We start from the raw sequence: 5,830 nt of genomic DNA, 5'->3' as shown, positions 1-5,830 counted from the left end.
CCGCAGAGCTTGGAACATAATGGAGGACCTTCGCGCAAATCTGCTCCCTGCGGGAGCACTATGCATCGATAGGGTGCCTCGATGCCAGCACCGCCGTTCAGGGTGGTGCCAACTTTGAACAGCCCCACGCCGCCTCTTGCTCGCTCCGACGCCATTTTGAAGCACAGCGGCCGGTTGGAGTGGTCGCAGTTGCTCGGAGCAAGCAGAAGCGCTTGCTTTGCTTGCTGCACAGTGGTTGCTGACGTCTCGCGAGTGCTTTTATTTTGTGTTCGACCGTATGAATGACAAGCTTGGTAACTCCACCGAGCCAAAATGACGGGCTGTTGTGTGCCAATGTGCAACGGGTCAACGCGTAAAGGCCTACGCTGTTTTCGCTTCCCCCGGGACTCGGAACGGAGAAGGAAATGGGAAGCTCAAGTTTAGCGGGATCGGTGGAAAGCAACTGACAGCTCATATATCTGCGAGGTAAGTTGCAAACGAGTTTAGTCTTATCAAACCGCACTTCGCAATTAAAATATGCTTGTGCACGCCGCTACTTTGTAGGTAGCGTGAATTCGCAAATAATTATAACGTCGCACACCTTTCGATGCTTTCACTGGAAGCACTGGCGTTTGTTTTACAGAGAAGTTCGCGTAAGTTGTATTTAGACAGCAGAGTCAACTGCACCGTTAAAAAAAATAGTAACAATGAGTGTGAGGTGCCTGATATTTTCGACAGAAGGTCTACAGGCGTTAAAAAATAGTAAGAATGAGTGTGAGGTGCCTGATATTTTCGACAGAAGGTCTACAGTGATTTGTCTCGAGAGCGTGGCCTTCATGTTGGTGTCGCTTGAAACACCGCGATTTTATCTGAGATCTCCGGAGATATTTTGCGGCTCTCATATCAAGGCGAGCGACTTTTTCTCTTTAAATTTGAAAATATTTGAACCGTACTATTCGCAAGTGATATAGACGATGTTACGGTTGCAGGTATATTTGATTTACGCTGTTCGTAAGCGGAGTTTTTTTTTTACGAGAATGTGTTAAGCTCGATAATTTAGCAACATTTTTTTAAAATCCCGTTTAGGCACCTTAAATAACTGGTTAATTTCTAAACGCATTTAGTTTGTATCAATTTAAGAAAACGTAAATACTCACATCTGGTGCCTTGTTTACTTTTTAGCACAACTTTGAAGAGGACCAGTTTGAGAGGAACCGGCAGGATGGGCGCCGCCTGTTAAAGTCTACAGCTTTGCTCACGCTGTTTCACTTCAGACGTAAGTAATAATTGTACTGGAGCGCATTTCCAGCTGCTGGGTACAAAACAATGAGACCCATTCTTTTTATTAATATTTCAGCTCCACCTAAGCGAAGAAAGCTCCCTGCAAAGCGGCCTGCCCAATGTGGGCCTGCTGATGGAGAAAGAACCAGCTCCTCCTTAACTGTAGCTACAGAAGCTGGCAATGACGACTTGACAGAATTCACTCGGGACAGTATCTCTTCTTTCGAAGAAAATGCAATTGAGCATGAGAGCAGTGAAATTATTTCCTCGCTTTCATCATGTGAGCTACGAAAGGCTCTGCAAGACATGAAAAATAAAAACTTTGAATTGCGTGAAAGCTTGTCTTCAGCGAAAAAGAAGTTGCATATCGGAAACAGAAAAACAAAGCGCCTGGAAAGAGATCTCTCTACGCTCACTAAAAATTTGAACTTTTGAATGAGGACCAGAAGGCTGCTTTGAATAGAAAGAGCCGGAAAGGTAGTGCATGGAGCGCAGAAACCATAAAAAAAAGCACTGCATCTGAAATTTGCTTGCGGCTCTGCAGGTTACGATTTGCTTTTAGAACAAGGAAACCCTCTTCCTTCACGAAGGACACTTTGTAGACGACTACAACACCTGTCGTTTAAGCCCGGGTTCTTGAGTGAAATTATCAACATGATGAAGGGGAAAGTGGCTGCGATGTCAAACATTGAAAAAGGCTGTGTGTTATTTCTGGATGAAATGGAGATTCGGAAAGGTGTCGAGCTAGATCGAAGTGGTGATGGCTTTCTTGGCAAAGTGACGCTCCCTGAAACCGACCAAGCAGCAAACCATGTACTCGTCTTCATGATTGGTGGTCTTAACACGCGCTGGAAGCAAGTAATTGCTTATCATTATGCAGGTGCTTTTGTTAATGGAGACAAGTTGAAAGACTTTGTCTTCCACTTAATCAACCTATGCACAGAGATTTCTTTGCATGTGCTGTGCGTGACATGCGGCATGGGGAGCTCCAAATGTGCGATGTGGCGTAGCTTAAACCTGTCTAGTTCCCGCTTTTCTGTCACTACATGCACAGTTCCTCATCCATACGACAATTCTATGTCGCTGTTCTTTATGCCAGATCCTTCACATGTACTAAAAAACATCAGAGGGCACCTCGTGCGAAAAGACCAGATGAAACTGAGTGAAGAAATAGTGGCGAAGTACGATTTACCAAGCACTGATGTGTCAATTGAGTATATAGAAGCTGTCCTGAAGTTGGACACAGAGCAGTTGAAGGTGGCACCTAACCTAAGTGCGCTGAATATTTCCAATGGCCACTTCACAAAGATGAAGGTAGGGGTAGCTGTTCAGTTATTCAGAGAAGCACCTGCCGCTATCAGGTACTTTGTAGAGCGGAAGAAACTGCCACCCAAGTCTGGAACAACAGCCTGGTTTTGTGAGGTGATTTTCAAGTGGTACACAATCATGACTGCGAGGCACCCTGTTGTTGCCCTCAGTTCATCAAATGAAAGTAAATACCAAGAGGCTGTCTCAACTCTGAAACTCGCTGTTGAAGTCGCCGAGAGTTTAGGCATTGGCATCAAAAAGGTGTGGAAACCATGTCAAGCAGGTGCGCTAATGTCCACTGCTGCAGTGCTTCAACTTCACGAGTTTCTGCTAAACAAGTGTGGCTACGCATTCTTCTTAACAGGACGGTTGGCTCAAGATTGCCTGGAGAATTTGTTTTCGGTGATCCGGATGATTTCTCCCGTGCCTAGTGCATATGATGTCAAAAAGCACTCAGAATTGTATCAGTCAGCCAATTCCTCAAAGTACCTAAGAACTCTGGTTATGAAGCTGATGACAGCAACTACTTAGTGGATTTCTTTTCTGCAGAGATTAAAGTGCAGAATGAATTCCAAGAAACCTCATATGATGATGATGATGATGACTGCACAGAAGTCGAGCCATTGTCTCTCATTGAAAGTGACATCGTCGCTCACTTGGCAGGCTATTTGGTGAAGCCTTTTATCAGCACTAAGAAACCATGCCCTGCCTGTACTGAGGCTCTCATTGCTGACGAGGCTTCCGATGAGCATGCCCTTGTGCAGCTCAAGGAGTACAATCAAGGTTCTAGGAATCTGGTCTATGTGAGTTGTGCAGTCCTGCAGTTTGTTTCTTCCTGTGAATGTCTCTTTAAGAAATTTTCAGAAGAAAATGATATTTGTCGTTTAGGCCACCCAATCAAGACATTGACAAGTCTTATTGAACGATCAGTTTCTCTGCCACCTAGTGAGTGCACTGACCACCCAAGCATTATGACAAAACTGCTGTGCCGTTTTGTTATCATTCGGCTACGTATCTACCTCCGCTGGCTGAGCGAACCAGATGAATCGGACGACGGATACGGCAGCAAGACTGTCGCTGGCGTTAACTTGTCGTAGAGCAACTTGCTTTAAATGTTATGCCATAGTGTACAGGAGCTTTTATTGCAACTCTACCTTTCATGCTTACTTTATATTTGCTTTTTTTCATTCTTTGTTTTCTTGTTGCGAAGGTTACACCACATTGTAAAAAAGCAATTTTTTCCCCTATGTCTTGTTTTCTTATTGCACTTGACATTAAATAAATAATTTGCAGAGCTTGCTTGTCTGCCTGTATTATCTGTTAGGGGCAACCCTGACAAGTTATAATACATATTTGTTTGGAACAATAAAAAGGCTCCACTTTAGGTAGTACTTATTTTTGTAATAGGCTAGCCTATTGCCACGGCAATTTTGAAAGCAACGTAGGAAATTCACGCATAGGCATCGTTAAAAATGCTGTTCGTTAACTAAACATTTATGGTCGTTTTTTTGCGCACTTGATGGCTTATTAATGTCTATAACTGATATTTCGGCTAAAAAATTAAAAAAAAGAGAATGCTGCAGTTTAATTAATGACCTGTGTAGACTATATGTATGGCTTGTAATGAGTACATATGGGCTTGATAAAATAAATACGAAGGAATAATACGAGCAGAACCGTGCTTCACAAACTAAGGAATCGCGGCAGAGCAACCGGTGCGTGGTATGTCAATGACACAAGCGATTTCTGCACGTCAGCGCAGCAAGAACTCTTCGTTGGTGTGCACCCATCAGAAAAATGAACCAGATGAAAATTTCGTGGAAATCTGTTTTACTAACTCCAAAGAAGGGCAACTGGTTTTCGTGGGCCTCGAAAACGCAGCCGCTGTGACAGCGTTGGAATACGGCAGCATTATTTTTGTATGCCAACGACCGTCTTTAACGGATGTAGCAGCACCCCTTTGAGCAGTGAACGGACGAATAACCCACAGGCACACCTTCAAATATTAAAACCCGGAGAAACATCAGTTGTTGCGAGCTTAGCACACGAAAACAGCAAGCACAACATAAGCGAAACCAAAGCGTGCGGGCGGCTTACGACGTGCTGCCGTTAACAAACCATGGAATTAAAAAAAAAAAAAAACGCAACACCGCGCGAAAAAAGAAGGCAACTTCTCCTATCGGCACGTAGCACAGCAAACTGCCGGGCAACGAATAGTTAAAATATTAGCGCGTTTTCAAACCAACAGACTGCATATGAAATGTTCAACCTCGACCACCTGCAGTCCTAAAATTAAATCGTGCAATTCTGTCTCCGACGCTAGGCTTTTAAAAAGGCTATTATGAGTAACACGAGAAGCAGTGCGATGCTGATAAAAAGTCAAGTTCAAGTCAAAGCACTCTGAAGAGCGCCGAGAGTATGAACGGCATCGTTACGAACGCGTGCGCAGCAGCGCAACTGATCCCGTTTGCTTCAATATGACGGCGTCGGAGAGGTTGTCTCCACCCTGAACGGCGGCGCTGGCATCGAGGCACCCTATGCATCGACGCATTGCACTGCCGCCTGGTGGCGCCTGGAGGAACTGACAAACTTACAACCACGGTGGAAGAAAGAGAGGTACTCCGACGGCGCCGCGAGGAGCGGCCGCTTAGTGTGACTTTTACGCATGGCGCGGCCACCAGGGGCAGCACGGGTACTAGGGGCCTGTCTCGTCGCTCGTTTCGCTGGCGTTCTATGGGCGCGCCTAGGACGGGCGCTTGTTTTTGACACATAGTGGTCTTCGCCTGCTTGAAACAATTTGTATTTTGGTTGCAATTATGTACCTTTATATTTCTGCCAATTTTCTAGGTTATAATTCGACTCGGGGCCGCATGAATGATTTATTAATTGATCTCTGCGGTTTACGAGTGCATTACAGCACAATTTAAAGGTAGGATGCTATAGGGCGATTCCATGTAAGATCTAACAAAGGGTGGTCGGCCGACCTTATAAATTGATTTTAAAATTTTGATATACTGTTGCCCGATGACTGGAAAAACGATATTTGCAATTGGTTGTGCTGCCAAATTTTTCTTTTTTGGCGCATAGCAAATTAATAATAACGAAGGCGTGCAGTGCCGCGCTTATGTTCTCTGTTGGTTTTGTCAACTTTTCTTATTGATTTCATTGATTACATAAATTATAATAAAGTTAGGTAGCTGAAAATGGCCTCACTAAAATATGCATGCTTTTGTTTCTATTCAGATAATTTTGTTTTTTTAGG

The 5,830-nt window shown here is 44.2% G+C and overlaps 1 pseudogene; it reads left to right on the top strand.

Moving 5' to 3' along the window:
* The first annotated feature begins 312 nt into the window (after window positions 1–312).
* Window positions 313–5,267, top strand: LOC146172451 (uncharacterized; annotated as a pseudogene).
* Window positions 5,268–5,830: the final 563 nt, after the last annotated feature.

The sequence above is a fragment of the Amblyomma maculatum genome, unplaced genomic scaffold (assembly GCF_055883805.1).
Source record: "Amblyomma maculatum isolate TAMU_Amacu unplaced genomic scaffold, ASM5588380v1 scaffold_13, whole genome shotgun sequence".
NCBI lineage: Eukaryota > Metazoa > Arthropoda > Arachnida > Ixodida > Ixodidae > Amblyomma > Amblyomma maculatum.
Note: the sequence above shows the minus strand (reverse complement) of the source record. Positions and strands in the feature narration are given on the sequence as shown.